At 37.0% G+C, this 20155-nt stretch overlaps 1 long non-coding RNA gene across 2 annotated transcripts in view; it reads right to left on the bottom strand.

Annotated features, from left to right (window-relative positions):
- LOC145269818 (uncharacterized) overlaps positions 1-20155 on the bottom strand; it is a 343013-nt gene that overhangs the window by 23954 nt on the left and 298904 nt on the right. The window contains exons 1-2 of one of the 2 annotated variants that reach the window (XR_013865255.1): positions 5027-5198; positions 3256-3367 (exon numbers count right to left, since the gene is read on the bottom strand). This is a non-coding gene — a long non-coding RNA (uncharacterized LOC145269818). Of the gene's footprint in view, positions 1-3255; positions 3368-5026; positions 5199-20155 lie in introns of those variants that run through there. The other variant, XR_013865256.1, reaches the window with a different exon arrangement.

The raw sequence follows: 20155 nt of genomic DNA, 5'->3' as shown, positions 1-20155 counted from the left end.
TTCTGTTTAAAACATCTATTATCTTTTCTCGATAATAGTATTAGTTTTCAAGTGTCTTAGAAAACTAGGTTCTTCTGTTCAAAACTTCTATTATCTTTTCTCGATAATAGTATTAGTTTTCAAGTGTCTTAGAAAACTAGGTTCTTCTGTTCAAAACATCTATTATCTTTTCTCGATAATAGTATTAGTTTTCAAGTGTCTTAGAAAACTAGATTCTTCTTTTCTACGAATTTAATGTCTCGTCAAGACAGAGTTGTTCAACGCCTTAGTAAATTCCAGGCGTCCCTTTTTATCCGAGACCGACAGTTCGACCGTTCTGGTCTCTTCGAAGCCTTGTTCACAACTGACTATTTTAACTCAAAATATCACACACGTGCCTCAATTTAGCGCGAAAACGTCGCATCCAATCAACGGGCATAAGGGAGTCAGGTGACATAAAAAAAAAGGGGGAAGCCAGGGAAGGGGGTAGGAAAGGGGTTAAGAAGAAAGGAAGGAAGAACCGAAACAGGAGAAAGAAAAGGGAAAGAAAGATGGTGAAAGATAATTTCCACACATTAAGCACTACTCTTATGAACCTATCAGAGAGAAATAATTTAATAATTGACAAGACATTTTTAGCTATACCGCAGCTGAAGATTTTGTGGAGCAGACGTTTATGCCATATTCTATCAAAGGCCTTTGATATGTCAAGAGCAATTGCCCTAAAATGAAGCCTCCGTCGAGAGATTTGCTAATCTTTTGAGATACAACTTTTAGTACACCTGCTGTAGATCTAGCAGAACGTAAACCATATTGCATGTCATTGAGGAGGTTATTTTTCATTTATTTATTGCAGACTATTATTCTCATCTTTTTAAGTTGTTTTTTATCACGACATTTCAGCCAACTATTCCTCTGGCCTTCGTCAGGTGGTAACCGCGATGGGATAGGACTTCCGAATCTCCTAACTGCATTCTCAGCAATCACTACCATCCAGGGGCCCATGGCGCAGTAAATAGAGATGTTGAATATCTATGGGTCCAGGTGAGAATTGTGTGAAGATAGCAGTTTAAATCCTACCTAAAGCCGGCCAAAAGTGTAGTTGGCCAAAATGTGGTGAGACGACAACAACTATGGATGGCAGTGATTGCTGAGAATGCAGTTAGGAGATTCTGAGTTCCTATCCCGTCATGGTTACCACCTGATGAAGGCCAGAGGAATAGTTGTCTGAAATGTCATGAAACAACACTAAGGAAGATGAGAATAGACCACGATAAATAAATGAATAAATAATATTCATCTCAATACTGAATTCCAATTAAATGATATATACACCATTTGGTATGAACCCGACCATGGAAGATCAGATAATAAATAAACGTGGATTTATACGACCAAAAAATCCAACCTTGATCGCCCTTCAGGGTCCGTGGTGCAGTGGATAGAAATGTTGAATCTCTATGGTTCCAGGTGAGAATTGTCTGAAGATAGCGGTTTTAATCCTACCCAAAGCCGGCCAGAGGCTTACTTGGCCAAAACGTGGTGAGACGACAACAACTACGGATGGCAGTAATTGCTGAGAATGCAGTTAGGAGATTCGGAGTTCCTACTCTGTCACGGAATAGTTGTCTGAAACGTCGTGAAACAACAACTAAAAAAGATGAGGATAATAGTCCGCAATAAATAAATTAACAAATAATGCTCATCTCAATAATGAATTTCAATTAAATAAGAGGTTATTTTTGCTAGGGCGGTTGACTACTTCTCTATTTAACACAGCAACTTACTAATGATGCATAGGAGATTGATTGGTCCGTATTTATAGGGAGATAACCGATAAGCTGAATTTTTAAATACGGGTTTGGCTGAAGAGGTTTTCCCGGGGGGTTGGAAAGCAATTTTCCTTAAGACAATGCTTAAACAGCTTTGTAAGTATAGGAACTAGTTATCACTGAAGTTTTTCAGCACTATAATTTGAATGCAGTCAACACCAGTTGCTTTACTGGAATAAAGATTGTTGATTAGCTTGGACACATCATGCACAGATGTTGTATTCTCTTTTACAGTGGTTGCTGGCAGTAGTGAAGTCAGCTTATGTTTTTGCTATACTTTCTTATATTGAACTGCTAGATTTTGGCATTCTCTCCATCTTTCCTGCTTGACTGTTACGAACATACAGAAATTTAAATGTAATGTTCAACTCACTAAAGTGTCCCTGTAGATATAATCTTAAATAGTAACGCCCTACATCCAAGTGGCAATATGTCTTATTTGGAGTGAATAAGAGTAAGAAAGTGAATGAATTATGTAGAGGATAATGTGATGGAAAGGAAATAAAGTCACAATATCAGACAGAGTTTAACAATGGTTTGTTTTGTAAGTGGTGCTACCCAGCTCTCCATCTATTAAGCACAGTGTTACATTCATATTCCTCATCTTGAGCCACAACCACATTCACCACAAGAGCAAAGTAATAAAGCAGTTCATTAAAGTTCTCTTTCTAACACTGCAATTATTCACCCAAGGTTTCGTTTAAAGGTGTTGAGGATTTTTGTTCTTTTCATATATTTATTGTATTTTATTTTAAAGCGATACATTTACATTTAATTGATTATCCATTATTATTAAAGCGGTTTTTGCTCTCATTTTCACCCCAGACAGGGAAGAAACTGTTTGATTAGAAACTTTTTTCATTTAGGGACCTCAACAGTGAAAAGGTGTAATTTTGTTGCTAAGCGGGGTTGTCGGTGATGTGTATGCCGAGGGGGCACAAGTGCAATGAGTTCATCAGAACACATTTCATTAAAATACCTGTAAAACAGGCACAGGGATGCGACATTGCAGTGATGGGACAGGGGTTGAGCAGTTAAAAAGTTTGTCGAGATCTTTCCATATATTTGTTGTATTTTATTTTTAAAGCAATACATTTACATTTAATTGGCGATCCAAGATGTGAAAATGCCAAGAACAGATTACATATAATTGAGTCAAACTTTCTTTTAATTGTTTTTTAAATGACATATTTACATTTGAATGTAAAATGTATGTGCATGTCAGGTTGAACACAAAAATGATCATGATAATTATTCCTTTGGTCACAGCGTGGGGGATGTAGCGGTAAAATGTGTTGGAATAGTATCTAGAAGTTATTTGTCAATTGTACAGGAAGTACCAGTGCATTATCTGTCTCTCAAGAATATATAAGAAGAGATGGAAAAAGACGTTTTTGTTTTGAGTGGATCTTAACAATGAATTGTGGAGAAAGAAGTGGCTTACCATTAAAGCGGCTGCACGTTTGTGCCTGCAGAGCACAAATTGAGAATCGAGATGGCGCCTGCATGCGTTTATGTGGAAAAAAGTCTTGGGGAATCTCGGAGAATCTCGTACCCTGATTTCAATATAAAAATAATTTTAAAGGCACTAAAAAAAAAAACAAAGAAAGAAACTTTAAAAACAAAATTAAACAATAAAACCCGATTCAAATGATTTCTATAGTACCATTTTTCATTTATATGCAATCATGGAATGTTGATTCATTTCTCTATTAAAACTAGGCACTTCTACCTGATCTCTACGAGGGAGATATAGATAATAGCATAGGCACCGCCAAAAATGGCCGCAAAATCAAGTTGTTGTTTTTTAAAACGAAATTACATTTATTAAAATCCATTATTTCTGAGTAACTTTTTTTTTCCAGAAAGATAAAACCCTGAATTTTATCATATAGAAAACAGAATAATGTAAAACTTTTTCTATTTTTAATTAAATTTTAAATGTTAAATTTCCCCAAAAAGTTAACAATTGACATTTTTTGTCTTGCACAAAAAACGTACATAAATATTTAAAAAAAAAAAAAGGTTTTTGAAATAATTTATTTATTTATTGTCTAACTAAGATTTAGGATGATTTTCTAAGAGAATATGCAAAAATATTATAATATAAGTACCTGGATTTCAAATAATTCCACTTATTCATATAGGTAACTAGTTATTTCGCGTCGATCTAGAGTCTAGATCGACACTGTTTACGTTTGCGTTTGATAAGAAGCAAACTATGGAAGACTAAACAGGCCAAAAAAACTTATTTTTCAGTGACGAAAATTTCAATGTATTATTAAGCTGAGGCTGGCCTGTACCAGATGGGTGACCATTTGTATGAGTTTAGTTTTTAATGTGTATGTGTGTGGGGGCCAGGCTCCCCAAAGTGGGGGGGATGCAATTTAAAGCAGAATAAAAAAAAATTATTTCAGCGCATTTGGTCCACCGTAGTCGAAAGGCGGCAAACGTTTTCAAACGGGATCGAAAAAAAATTAGGCTATTTTTAACACAAAGGGCAAATTTATCGAATTTTTTTTTTGGTATCGATTCTTCAAAGCATGCCCTGTTTAATAATAGTCATGCATTATTCGGCTCGCTAAAAAAAAAATTGTTAATTTATTCATCAAAGATTTTAAAATGGCTTTTTTCGTATAAGTATTAAAAAAGAATTTTTTTTTGTTTTGCTTAACTTAAATTAATTATTTTACTTAACATATTCACCGAATTTCACACTTCAAAACTCAAAAGTGGGATAATTAAACACAATCGAAGTTCTGATATTCAGACGTCAAAATAAGGTATGCAAACAATTTTTTTTTTTTAAATCTATAATTCTGTCCCTTACAACAACACAATATGTTGTGTTCAGTTTCAGATGATTATTTTAAACATATTTGTTCCCACTTCAAAACAAGGGGGGTTGTAAGCAAATATATATATATATATATATAAATATCGTTTATGAAAAATAAGTACATTGTTATAAAGTTCATTCTTCTCTTAATAATCGGTGAAAATTTCGTATTGATCGGATAATTACCTGATTTTGGGTAGATTTTTAAAAAGACGGTCCGTCAAAAAGTACTGACCTGCCCCCCCCCCAGTTTTGGCGGTGCCTAATGGAAACAAAGGCAATTATAATGGTTTCGACGCGCCCCTGTAGTAAAACAAAGGGAATCATCATGTAATAAAAAAGAGCTTCAAAAGCAATTAAATTAATAAATACTTACTTTTTGTTTGGCAATCTGTTTTTAACAAAGAAACGTTTATAAGATGAGTTAATTTAAACGAGACGAGTTTGACGGGCGGAAGTCAACATTTTAAGATGGCGACCGGAAAAGCAATTTCGCAGAAAATTAAAATATTTTTTTATTTAATTTTTATTATGATTTCGTTTTTTTTTGTTTTTTTTTTTTTCGTTGTGTTAAATTACAAAATATTTTTTCATTATTATAAATCATTGGCGACCACGCATATTAACTTACTCAAGCCATTAGACGATGAAAGTCAATTATGAATTTAGGAAAATATAATTATAATAAAAAATAAATAAAAAGAATTAGCTATATTAATTATAAAACATTAAAAATCGACGTCTTTTCTATTAAAAATACATAATTTTAAAAACTTTTAAAAATAAAATTATTTAAACCAAACAATGGCAGAAACAAATATAAAATAACTGACTTCTTCGCATGTTTGCGAATGTTTCGTGGGTTTTGCGACCAAGATTGATTTTTGTGTACAGTGTTTTTTTGTTTTCTTTCTTTATGTGTGCGTTTTTAATATAATTCTATATTTATTTAAAGTGCGATGTATGTTGGTGGGTCGACCTAGACGAGAGTGCCCAAAATGCCGACCAGGACTGAATGGAAGAAATATCTCATGTATTTAATTTAAGCCGTCGTTTCGTATCTTACAACATCGTATCTTACAACATATACAACAAATATTTTCTGGGTGGACACGAGCTGTTTACTTTGGGCATACTGTAATCCTTTCTCCTGGGTAAAATTAAGGAGAATTTCCATTCTTGGAGAAGTAGCCATTTTTTACAAGACGGTAGAGAGAAGAGTGTTGCCAAAGTAAATTCAAGTGCCTATCAGGGTTGACAGCTTGGTTTCTTTTTCAATTTTGGCTTCAAATTTGGCTTTTTTCTGATAATTTTATATAAATATTTATAAATTATTAAAGATTAAAGAAAAAGTTACAATAAAGTATTTGTTGTATATGTTGTAAGATACGAAACGACGGCTTAAATTAAATACATGAGATATTTCTTCCATTCAGTCCTGGTCGGCATTTTGGGCACTCTCGTCTAGGTCGACCCAAGCAAGATTTAAAAAATATATTATATATCACAAATCTTTTTTATATTTGTTCTGCCATTAATAAGTTTGGCTTAAATTTATTTATTTATTATAATTATTCTAAGTTTTATTAAAAAGTTCTGTAAATATATTCAAAGCGCACTCAGAAAGACACCCATTTATTTAAATATCTTTTATTTAAATACGTTCGTTTTGTTATTTACTTTAAAAAAATGTTCTGTAAATATATATTTTTTGCTCGCGAATATTCGAATAAACAGGACATCGATTTTTAATGTTTTGTAATTAATATAGCTAATTCTTTTTATTTTTATTATAATTATAATAATTATTATTTTAAGTTTTATTAAAAAGTTCTGTAAATATATTAAACACGCTGTAGCAGAAACAAAGAGAACTCTTTTCTTGTGCGTCAGTGTCTCCCCTGACTGTGCGATATGGCACATACTGACCAATCAGAGGCATAGCGCAGGGATCTTCCTTACCCCCTTAAGGAACTATAACTGCTTCTGTCCCGGACAAGAAAAACTCTTCCTTTTTCTAGCGAGACGTCAAAGAGAGCGCACCTGTTTCCTCACTCTCTCTTGAGGAAATTTTGGTTGCGTCACCAAAATCCGCTTTTCATGGTAACAAAAGGGAAAGAAAAAAAAAAGGAAAAAAAGCATTTATGGCAAATTTCTCGGAAAGAGTAACTACAGGAAATGAGCAAAAGAAATACAGACCCGAATAAGTTTAAAATTATCCAAGTTTATTAAAACAAAAAGTTATCGATTGCCTTTATTTCCCAAGGCTGGGGTTAAAAACCCCTTAAGAAACATTTAAAATACATATAAAAAAATACAAAAAAAAAACGTCAATCCTTACTTGCAAGAAAGGCTGAAAGAAAGAACATATAAAAAACGGAAAACAGTCCTTGTTTTGAATTCAGTCCTTTTAACAAAATGTTCAGTCTTTCTTTGTCAAAATGCTCTTTTTTTTTCTTTTCCGAAAGGACAAACAAAAAGTTTCTTTGACCTAAACTGGGAGGAAGAAGTAATTTCCTTTGTTAAGGCTCTTGTGCCTTTTAATTCAAAGGGGAGAGAAGACTATAAAGCCGCTTTGGTAGGCTTTATGAGGGTTAAATTCTTGAATTATGGAAGATTTGAAGGTTGAAAATCTTTCAAAGAGGGGATTTCTTTTCTAGGGGCGATATTCTGCTAGTCTCGTCGGCGAAATTAAATTTTGTTCTTCTTAGAAAAGAACTCCTCAACACACGGTAGTTTCCTTCGTGAGTCCTTTGACAATAATAATTTACCAGTTGTAAGACTCGATTGTCTTTTAATAACCGGTATTAATCTTCCCGTCGTAAGACCTTGTTGTCTTATAATGACTGAGAATAAAATAACGTTAATAGTTTAGTTCTAAGCAAACATCTTTTTCCAAAGGAGGAGAGAAAAAAAACGTGGAAATTGACGTCAAGAATCCTTTCTGATCTGACGGAGCTGAATAGCGTCCTTCTTGTTGGCCGGCTAGATTCGAACTGACGAAAAAGAGCAAAAGGCCCATCGTCGTCGTCCTCCTCCTCCTGCTCCTCCTCCCCCTTCCAGAGGGTAGGAGTGGGGCTGGCTGCCAGAAAGGGAACTATACCTAAGCTGCTGATGATGATAATAGAAGTGACCTGCCGGGCAAGGAATGCGTTCCTTGACCCAAATGCGGAGATGTTGAATGGGTATAAATAAAAAAATAAATAAAAATTATTTCTCTATTAAAAATTTCAACACTCTCTCTGCCTACATCGGTATCGACGGTCCCCACTTGGGAATAACTACCAGGCAAAGGCAGACGAGTTCTACCCCAGCTATATCTAAATGGCATCTTGCCTTACTTCAATAAACCTTTTCCTTGCAAGTTTTACGAAGTCGTTTGTTCGTTTATTCAGTAGCTTGTGGTGAAATATTTATTTTATTAGGGAGTGCCCGAAAAGCATTTTCTAAACTCCCTAAAATGGTGACCTCACGTGTACACAAGTTTATTGAATGGCAAGCCAGACTTCTACCCCGCCTAAGCAAGGAGGGGGCGGCGAGCAGAAATTCCTGAAATACTTTCCTCAAGAAAAGTAATCCGGCAAACTTCACACCTCTGAGAAGGATATATAAAAAAAAAAAATTGTCATGGAAACATTTTTTTTTCTTCGTCACCGTATAAAAAAAAGAAGACATTATTTCCTGCACCAGACTCGTTTGACCAGCGTGGTGGATATCCTAGGAGAAAGAACGCGAGAGACACAGATAGCAGTTCGTCGTTAATGACTTGAAAACCTAAGTGACTAAAAGTTTTTCTTTCACCCTCCTCCTGGGGAAAACGACGCTAGAACGCACACACATGCGAACAGGAGACAGTTAATTCCGCGAAACAAAAGAGAGAACTTTTACTAAAAAAAAAAAAAAACTTGCATTCACGTATCGGCCAAAACGTAAGTACCCGTTTAAAGAATTCATTTACCTCCAGGTTATAGGTTACACACACAGGCACACAAAAAAAAAAACACCCACACACATATTGTCCATTTTTTTTACCACTGCTTTTTTGAACCATTTTTCGTGTTTATTTTCTGGTAAAATTTTTTCTTCTCTCTTTTTAGCCTGTTAAATATTTTTCTTATTTTTGCCTCTGTCTAAATATTTCCCATTTTTTTTTCCTCACATGGTCCTGTGACAATGTCCTAACTATATTTTGGATAGTTATTTTTTTTTTGTCTGTTGTCACTTTCTTTATATATACGAGTATATAAAATAGTTGCCGCGAGCCTTCGCAATGATGGCACAACCTAACGACATTGTAGATATGGTTATTTTAAAAGCCATTGAGAGATTCACTCACGAGGTAAAAAAATTAGCAAGCTGAAGCCGCAGTTATGCAGGCACCGCCTGCAGACTAACTCTTTACATACAGGCCACTACCTTCGCCACCACCGCCACTCAAACAAGCCAAATCACAGTCGTTTTGGTATGGAGGCGCGGAAATGTAAAAACCCCAGTTCATACATGAACCAGGGAAACTAAGGTCTGGGGAGCTGAGCACGGCAGACTCTCTACAGGATATTCACAACAACCGTGCTTATTTCATTATGGACTCTCGATCCCAAGCCCGTTGTTTGGTAGATATTGGGGCAGCTTGTAGTATTTGGCCACTTAAACTTCTCACAGAGAAGCCTCCAGTGTCGTTCATCACACTACAAGCGGTAAATCATTCTCCCATTCCCACGTACGGTCAAATTTCTCGTTCTCTGGACTTGCAATTATGGAGAGACTTTACATGGGTCTTCACTATAGCAGATTTACCCTACACCATACTAGGCATGGACTTCCTGCACCACTTCAACCTGATAGAGGATATGCGCAGACGCCGGCTGATAGACGCAAATACAGAACTTTTTGTCCCTGGTGTAAAAACAAACACCCCCTCTATCAGCCCAGTATTCTTCATTGCCACTTCAGATAACCCGTATCAGACCGCCTTACACTCCTACCCGGAGTTAACCAACTTAGATTTCATGGTGAGCAAACCTATGTACACCACAAAACACCACATCGAGACCACAGGTGCTCCTGTCTTCTCACGCCCTCGCCGACTCCCCGCTGATATACTTAAGGCAGCAAAGGCAGAATTTAACCATATGCTGCAGCTAGGAATAATATGCCCCTTGTCCAGTACATGGGCTTCCCCTTTGCATACGGTCCCGAAATGAGATGGAGATTGGCGTCTGACTGGGGACTACCAACGACTCAATGCCATGATGGTACCTGATTGTTACCCAATCCCACATATACAAGACTTTGCTTCCTCTCTGCATGGTTGTAAGACATTCTCCAAACTAGAACTAGTTAAGGCGTACCATCAGATTCCAGTGAATCCGGTCGACATACCTAAGACTGCGGTAACAACTCCATTTGGAGCGTTTGAATTCTTAACTATGCCCTTTGGTTTACGAAATGTGGCTAGCACATTTCAGCGCTTCATGGACGAAGTAGTGCGCGACTCGGACTTCGTCTATAACTATAGCATCCTCGTGGCAAGTGCCTCACCCGAGGAACATGTCACTCACCTCCGCCTACTATTCGAATGGTTTCAGCAATACCAGGTGAGGATTAACTCTGGTAAATGCGTTTTCGGTGCTTCGTCACTTGTTTTCCTGAGCCACATTATCAGCCCAGACGGTATATCTCAGTTACTGGAAAAGGTGAAGGCTCTGCAAGACCTTCAACCACCCACTTCACTTCGCCAACTAAGGCACTTCCTTAATCTGTTGAACTACTACAGACGCTTTATCTCACACTGTGCAAATCTTCTAGCTCCTCTTTCCGACCTGTTACGTAACAGGAAGAAGAAAAATGAGCAGATCTCACTTAATGAGGCTCAGCTAAAACCTTTCAATGAAGTGAAAACAAAACTAGCGACAACATCTCTACTTGCACATCCTGTACCGATGCCCAGTTTTCACTGGTCGCTGACGCATCAGGCACAGCTGTAGGTGCAGTATTGCAACAGCAGCACCAACAACAGTTACAACCTCTCGCATACTTTTCGAGAGAGCTGAAACCGGCAGAACAACATTACAGCACGTTTGGCTGTGAACTCCTGGCAATGTACCTCGCACTGAAACATTTCCAACATTCACTCGAGGACCGTCAATTTGTGATCTACATTAATCACCGTCCGCTTACATATGCACTTCGTTCTAAGCCGGACAAATATTCTCCCCGTGAAACACGCCACTTGGATTTTGTTTCGCAATTTACCAGCAATATCCGACATATCTCAGGTGAGCAGAATGCTGCGGCAGATGCTTTGTTCTGCCTTCCCATTAATTCTCTGTCCTCACCATAGGATATCGACTTACAGCAAATGGCCTTAGACCAGCCAAGTCTGGACACATTGGATCCATCGTCACCTGAATTTGCAACTTGCAAATTTGCATACCTGCCCGTGCTTACCTCGGACACGCAAATCATTTGTGACACCTCAACGGATTCACCTTGACCATTCGTTCCATTGATTCATCGTAGAGTTGTTTTTGACACCCTACACAATTTGGCACACCCCGGATGCAGAGCCACAGTGAAGCTGATTACAGCTAGATTTTTCTGGCCAAATATGAGGCGTGATATCACTACCTGGACATGTTCCTGTGTATCCTGCCAAAAGTCAAAGGTACACAAGCATATCCATGCACCCCTTGGAACATCCACCCCCCTCCCCAGACGCTCGGTGTAGCCATGTGCACATCGACCTGGTTGGATCTTGGCTGGTCAGTCAGGGATTCACTTATCTCCTGACCTGTATAGACCATTTCACACGGTGGCCTGAAGCCATTCCCCTCACAGACATTTCGGCTGAGTCCGTAGTGCAAGCCCTTATATCAGGCTGGATATCGCGTTACGGAGTTCACACTACCATCACCACTGATCGTGGCGTACAGTTTGAATCCCACCTCTTCCAGGAACTCTCCAGGATGCTAGGGATCCAACGTATTCGCACTACAAGCTATCACCCTGCTTCTAACGGGATGATTGAACGCTTCCATCGCCAATTGAAAGCAGCATTACGTGTTTACCCTGACCAACAGCGATGGAGCGAATATGTACCGGTTGTCCTTCTTGGCTGTCGTGCCTCAAAGAGGACTTGAGATATTCTGCAGCCGAACTAGTCTATGGAGCACCTCTATCATTGCCAGGTCAGATGCTGACCCTGATAGAGGATACAGCAACTGACTCAGCTCTGTATGTCAACAGACTACGAGCCTATCTCAGTAAGCTACCACGAATGCACCCTAGGAAACAGACCATAAAATCTTTGATCTCGAAAGACATATCAACATGGACTCACGTGTTCCTTAGAAAGGATGCAGTAAAAGCTCCCCTAACTCCACCCTACACTGGCCCTTATCGCGTGCTTTCATGCACTGATAAAACTTTTATCCTTGACATTAGTGGTAAAAAAGAGACAGTTTCTGTAGATAGGGTAAAAAGAGCCTTTCTGGACACATTAATACATGAGCCACACATTCCTCCAACATACGCACAGCATAATCATACACCTGAGATAAATGCTCCACAGGAGAACAGTTATGTGACCACTGGACCTAGTGGCCAACGGGTACATTGGCCAAAGAAACTATGTAAACTGTATATTTCTGTTAAAAAATAAACTTTTCTTTCTCTCCTTTCTACAAAAAAAAGAACGTTTTATATATATATAAAAAAAAGAATATTCCCCGACTTTTTACAGAAAACTAAGAACATTTTTTTTTCTTTGTAAAAACAAAAAATAATGTGAATAAATTGACATTTTTATTTAATTTATTTTTTTTTGCTATTCGTTCTGCTACCTTTTTCTATGTCGGTTTTCAGCCTAAGCAGGGGGTTATGTAGCAGAAACAAATAGAACTCTTTTCTTGTGCGCCAGTGTCTCCCCTGACTGTGCGATATGGCACATACTGACCAATCAGAGGCATAGCGCTGGGATCTTCCTTACCTCCTTAAGGAACTATAACTGCTTCCGTCCCAGAAAAGAAAAACTCTTCCTTTCTCCAGCGAGACGTCAAAGAGAGCGCACCTGTTTCCTCATTCTCTCTTTCTCTGCCTACATTGGTATCGACGGTCCCCACTTGGGAATAACTACCGGGCAAAGGCAGACGAGTTCTATCCCAGCTATATCTAAATGGCATCTTGCCTTACTTCAATAAACCTTTTCCTTGCAAGTTTTACGAAGTCGTTTGTTCATTTATTCAGTAGCTTGTGTTGAAATATTTATTTTATTAGGGAGTGCCCGAAAAGCATTAACTAAACTCCTTAAAACGCACTCGGAAAGACGCCCATTTATTTAAATATATTATTTTTGGATTTTTTGTCATTTAATAAATTGATCACGTGAGGGTATCATGAAATTAAATCAAAATTTAATATTCGAAAATATATTAATTGTCGCTAAAGTTAATGTTTTAAAGAATAATTAAATTTAATTGTATTAAAAACGCACAGAAAAAAAACAAACAAAAAAAAGGTAAATTTATACAAATACCGTGACAGCGAATTAGTAGAAAAAAATGTACCCTAACCCTAACCCTAACCCAGTTTTCAGATTCGTGTTCAGCACACCGAAACGTAACAGAATACTACGTAAAAGATTTTACTAATTCGCTGTCACGGTGTTTGTATAATAATACCAGTTTGGTAAATATATATTTTTTAAAATCTTGCTTGCGAATATTCGCTTATGTCTGCTATTTGATGCGAAATCAGGTTTATTTTATTTTATTTTATTAAAAAATTTAAATAACCAACGCCATGTGCTCGTGCCAATGTCAAGGTCGAATCACCGGTGTCAACTGAAATGTGCGCAGGTTGTGACTAGTCGTCGTCTGCTACAGGGTATCAATTCTTTACTTGGTCCAAATCAGACAACAAAATAATAAGTCAATTAATTCGTTGTATTATGACTGAAAAAAAAGACAAAATTAGTTGGTAATATAGGGGAGTTAACCGCTTCAATATACCTTTAATTAATGTTATTTAAATTATTTGTCATATTCATGTTATTGATATTTAATAATTCAAATGTTAAAAAACAAGCAAACAATGTAATTCGTGAACGATTTATTTTAATTATTTTTTTTTTTTTTGCCTAGTTTTTTGCTAAAAATAAAGAATAAACAAATGAATAGAATAAATTAATACAACAAAAAGAATCCCATGTGTAAATTGACTGTGCTTATGTTCCATTCAGCTTGGAATCAAAGTCTCTGCTATTTATTTTAACGGAGAAATAGTTGAAATTTGATTTCTTTCACCTCTGTTCAGGTGTGAGCAGTTTTCTAGCACGTTAAGGCTTGGTTTTAAGGTGCCAAGTATAATGTTGGGGGATTCTGTCAGGCGGGAGTCAAACCGCATTAAAGAACGACAACAACAACACAGACATAAAGTGTTAACAATAGATGGGTCGATATTAGAGAGGGCGCATCTAAGGGTAGATAACTCTTATTTATTTTACCGGAGAAAGAGTTGAAATTAGATTTCTTTCACCTCTGTTCGACTCAAGAAAACGTTTTTTTTTTTTTTTTTTTTTTTTTGCCACCAGGCGGTGTATATGAGATTGTCCCCAAATAAAAAAATGGCCAGTGTAGCAAAATATAAACCACGATTGTAGCGCACACCGCCACACCACTCCCCTGCATGGGTAGTTAATGTTAATCGGGTAGTTAGTACACTGGAGGCACCGCCAAAATTGGCGTCAGTACTTTTTGACGGACCGTCTTTTTAAAAATCTACCAAAAATCAGGTAATTATCCGATCAATACGAAATTTTCAGCGATTATTAAGAGAAGAATGAACTTTATAACAGTGTACTTATTTTTCATAAACGATATATATATATATATATATATATATATATATATATATATAGTAATTTATAAAATATATATGGCGATTAAGCTACACTGAATATTCTGCGTTTCATCCAACTATAGGATTCGTCAGGCTTATGCGCGAATTCTGTCGTTGCTTCTTGTTTTTATATATGTTGAGGATTTCTAGTCGGCCAATCAGCTTTCTAGTATCCACCACGCACCTTCCTACCAGCCAATGGGCATGCATTTTATCAAACAAAGGATCTGTTTTAGAACTAGGTTAGTGGGTTTAGGTGGTCGTTCTCCTTCTTTTTTTTTTTTATACATATAAATATACCTATGTGCACACAACAATGCACATACATATACATATATATATATATATATATATATATATATATATATACATACATATACATATATGTATGTGATCGTTTATGCATATTCATGTTTATTTAATTTATTTATTTGTTTTTTTCCTATTGTTGTTGTTAGTTTTAAAGCTATTTTGTATCGCTATCCTAGAGTAAGTTTTATTTTGTGAACACAGTTGTTTGCTATTTCCCGCCTACAGTTTAATAGATTTTGAGGTTCTTTAAAGTACAGGATAGAAAATTTTTCATGGAGGCATAATTTACATGGGTCGTCTAAATGTCTGCATGTGGTAGCTTGTCTCATTATTTTCCATTCGACTACCGGCGAATGTCCGCTTTCTTTGAGTTCCCAGTATTTATTCGCTAGTGTTGTTTTTATACGGTGTTTTTTATTTTTGAATGTGCTTTTGTGGTCATAGTATCGGGTTTTGAAATCTAAGGAAGTCATGCCTATGTAATATTTCTTGTTATTCGGGTTTTCTTTCGAAAATATTGTTGCTTGATAGACTACGCTACGTATTGAGCACTTTTGAAGTAAATACTTAAAGTTTACGCATAAATCTATACTTTCATATATTAAATTTATGCGAATAAATGAAGTAGTTATATATATATATATATATATATATATATATATATATATATAGGCAAGACTGGAGTTTAGGTGGAAAAATAATCTCGAACCCTTTATCACATAAAAGGAACTAATTTCCCTAATCACCGGTACGTTACTATGTCAATAATATATAAACAATATTGGTATTTCAGAAGTTGTTTTTGAAAACAACTTTAAAAAAAAACAAACTTCTTTTTATATTGCTTTTAATTAAAATAAAAAAGGTTTTCGTAGGTTACAATTATGAAAAGTTCTATTCATATTTAAATGTCTTATATGTTCCGTGTTTTTTTTTTTTACGCAATGAATACCTTTTTAATGAAGGTGCTAGTGCAGAGAGTGATCCGCGCTATTTTGTAAAATCGTATTTCCAAGTTTAATTAAAGTTTTATGATATGTTTTTTTATTCAATTGTAAGGTTGAAGTAGAGAATATGTATAAAACACTCTCCCCTCCCCATATTAAGAATGGCTTTTTGGGTTTGTATTGCTGTACACATAGATTCGAAAAAGTTGTCAAAAAACAAATATATAACAAATAAATGTTATCAAAAGCAAGATAAGTTACTTTTCTACCAAACTGGATATATTTTTCGTGTTTTTATTCAATGTAACATGTTTATTCAGCTCGAAAAACATACAGTGTTTACCGATGTATTGGAAAATTCAAGATGGCGTCTGATTCTCTCTTTTTAACACGGTAAGTTTGGGAAAAGGTGTTATAAATAAAAACCCAGATAAAATACTGTTAAAAATTCGCTCAATATATGTTACCGTGACATAGGTTGACATATATTCGGCGGGTTTTTAATAGTATTTTATATAGTTTTTTTTTATTTATAACACCTTTTCCCAAACTTACCGTGTTAAAGAGAGAATCAGACGCCATCTTGAATTTTCCAATACTTCGGTAAACACTATGTTTTTCGAGCTGAATAAATATGTTACATTGAATAAAAACACGAAAAATATATCCAGTTTGGTAGAAAAGTAACTTATCTTGCCTTTGATAACATTTATTTGTTATATATTTGTTTTTTGACAACTTTTTCGAATCTATGTGTACAGTAATACAAACCCGGCTTTTTAAATATAACATTATTATTTACGTCCGGATCGCTCTATGCACTAGTACCTTAATGATAAACAATACATAAATAGAAATAATAAATTATCAGACTTTTTAAAGTTTAAGTTTAAACAATAGTTTTTTAATTAAAAATTGAATCGCGTGATTATTATTAAATTACCTGAGTAGTTATAAACAATATGTATTTAATATTTATACGAAAAAAGCCATTTTAAAATCTTTGATAAATAAATTAACAATTTTTTTTTTAGCGAGCCGAATAATGCATGACCATTATTAAACAGGGCATGCTTTGAAGAATCGATAAAAAAAAATCGATAAATATTGTGCCCTTTGTGTTAAAATAGCATCATTTTTTTCGATCCCGTTTGAAAACGTTTGCCGCCTTTCGACTACGGTGGTCCAAACGCGCTAAAATAATTTTTTTTTATTCTGCTTTAAATTGCCCCCCCCCCATTTTGGGGAGCCTGGCCCCCACACACATACACATTAAAAACCAAACTCATACAAATGGTCACCCATCTGGTACTGGCCAGCCTCAGCTTAATAATACATTGAAATTTTCGTCACTGAAAAATAAGTTTTTTTGGCCTGTTTGGTCTTCCATAGTTTGCTTTTTATCAAATGCAAACGTAAACAGTGTCGATCTAGACTCTAGATCGACGCGAAATAACTGGTTGCCTATATGAATAAGTGGAATTATTTGAAATCCAGGTACTTATATTATAATATTTTTGCATATTCTCTTAGAAAATCATCCTAAATCTTAGTTAGACAATAAATTAATTATTTCAAAAACCTTTTTTTTTTAAATATTTATGTACATTTTTTGAGCAAGAAAAAAATGTCAATCGTTAACTTTTTGGGAAAATTTAACATTTAAAATTTAATTAAAAATAGTAGAAAAAGATTTACATTATTCTGCTTTCTATATGATAAAATTCAGGGTTTTATCTTTCTGGAAAAAAAAAGTTACTCAAAAATAATGGATTTTAATAAATGTAATTTCGTTTTAAAAAACAACAACAACTTGATTTTGCGGCCATTTTTGGCGGTGCCTATAGTACAGGGTATATATCTACTGAAAAGTTACACTCCTCTAAATGATTAAAACGGACATTACGATGCTTTTAATTTCATTGTTACTGGAAAAGGAGAAAAGTAAAAATTCTTGTGGTAGAATCAACTAAATAAGCAAAAGGCTGGCTTTAGATATCTGCTTCAAATATTGTTCATATTAAGAATGGGATTATATGTCTGTTATGTTAGGGAATCAAACAGCATGAAAGGAAGACAACGCAGACATAGGTGTTAACAATGGCTCGGTCGCCAGAGAACTGCCGTCCGAGCTTACTTTTATTAGAGAACGCGCATGCCTAAAGGGAGATAACTCTTAGGCAGTGGCGGCTCGTGCCTAAGATTAGTGGGGGTGCTGTTTTAAAGAAAATACCTATTGTTTTAATATTGTGTAAAAATAAAACAAATATAAAAAATATAATTTATACTCATGCACACGTACAAAAATACAATAACTTAAAGGAATCCTAAATAGATGTAAATATTTTAAATATTTTACTCATTACATTCATTTGAAAGTAAATTCCATTCTTCTTGTTTTAATTTGTGAGAAAAGATTGATAATTTTCTCCTTAACTTCTGCATGACTGCTGAAGAACTTTTTTATCAATTGAAAGCACTGCAAGTTCATTTAGTCTTTCGCAACCCATGGTGTTCCTTAGAAAAGTTTTTATTCTTTTCAGAGTTGAAAAACAACGTTCTATCTCTTATGCAGTCATGGGAATTGTCAAGATAATTTTTATGAGTTTTGTGATTTCACTAAGAACATCGTTTAAATTGTTTTCCAAAATAAATTTCAGGAGATCAATTACTTTGCAATATTCATGGATATCTGACCTACTATAAAATATTTCTAGCTCAGTTTCAAACTTTTCTTTGTCAATCATGGGATATGCTTCAGTTGTCAAGGATATCTCTTTTGTAGGTAGTTTTTTTCTTAAAACTGTAAGAGTATCTTGTGTAGGAGACGGTGAGACTCGTCGTGGGCGACGAAGCGTTTCACTGAAGAACCACGGCAACACACAGCAAACCAACAAACAATGACAGCCACGGCGCGAAGGGAACTAACAAAGCTCAGCTGACTGCACGAATAGAAACGGAACCCAACGGTCACTGTACTGATCGCCACGAACGTCAGAACCCGACTGCCTCGCACCTCCAATGGACCGATTTTTATTACTCAAGATAGCCTAGCTAATTTGCGATCCTGCGAGATTCCGTCTCTAATAAAAGCAGGCAGGCGCCATCTTGAAACTCTTTCTTCCGCTGCCCCGACCACAGGATCAGCCACCACCCCACACGCCAGGCACACACGGACCCTCTTGCGCCGAGGGCTACGGTTAGTCTCACACTCCCCCCTGGTCTCCAGATCACATACGTGACACGGCGGACGTGGCCGTTTGATTCGAGCACTCCTGCGGAGGGGTATTGCCGGGACTTCCTCATCGGAGCTCTCAGAAGTGGCATCGGAAGCATCAGCATCAGCATTAGAGCTCGCAGTTGAGTCATCAGGTCCATGGAGCACAGGTTGGATCCATCGCTCATCGTCGGATGACTCGCTCCTTCCACTGCTCGCAGTTGAGTCACCAGGTTCGTGGGGCACGGGTTGGATCCATCGCTCATCGTCGGATGACTCGCTACTTCCACTGCTTGCCGATTGGTCAGCGCTTAGAGCGGGCCGGACATCCCTTACGTGGCGCGGAGTATCATCGATTAGTATGGCCTGTTCACTGATGACGCCGGTGACCCGCCCCCTCCAAAAGCTGCTGGTGCACCGGCCGCCGGGTGGCTTCACCCAGACGGTGTCTCCCACTTGGTACGTCCCCTGGGGTTCTCGTTGGTCGGGTAGACACACTTCAACGTCCTTGACGCGCACGTGGTAGTGATGAATCGCATCAGCAGGCGCACTGCCGCCAGTCACGGTGTCCTTAGGCGTTGTGTTGTATCTGTAAACCGCCTCCGCGATCGTACACTTCTTCCTGGCCGCGATCCTCTTAACGGTTCGGTGGCATCGCTCCGCTATGCCGTTGCCGCTCGGCACATACGTGCATCCGTGTCGAAGGCGGATCCCCCAGTTGTCCATAAAATGCCTAAATTCCCTGCTGCAGAACGCCGTGTCGTTATCCGTGAGGATCTCCTCAGGCGGCCCCCTTTCGTAGAATATGGATTCCAATTCGTGGATGACACTGGTGGAATCCTGCCTTGCCAATTGGCGCCAAATCGCGAACCTCGTTGGCCCGCAGTCTATCAGCGTGAGGAAGTGTTGGCTGCCGTAGTGGGTTATATCCATACCCAACCGACTCCAAGTCGCGTCCACTCCCAGCTGTCCTTTCCGCCATCTGGCTGGGGCGGGGTCGATGGACTGGCACGTTTGGCACTCCCTGACCACTGCTCTTACTGCGCTTTTTGGTATTGATGGTCTAGCCAACTTCACAAAGTAGTAGGTCCGTTGCACTCCGGGGTGCCCACTGTCGTGATGTATCTTC

This window comes from Euprymna scolopes, chromosome 45 (genome assembly GCF_053919585.1).
Source record: "Euprymna scolopes isolate OS-2025 chromosome 45, ASM5391958v1, whole genome shotgun sequence".
NCBI lineage: Eukaryota > Metazoa > Mollusca > Cephalopoda > Sepiida > Sepiolidae > Euprymna > Euprymna scolopes.
Note: the sequence above shows the minus strand (reverse complement) of the source record. Positions and strands in the feature narration are given on the sequence as shown.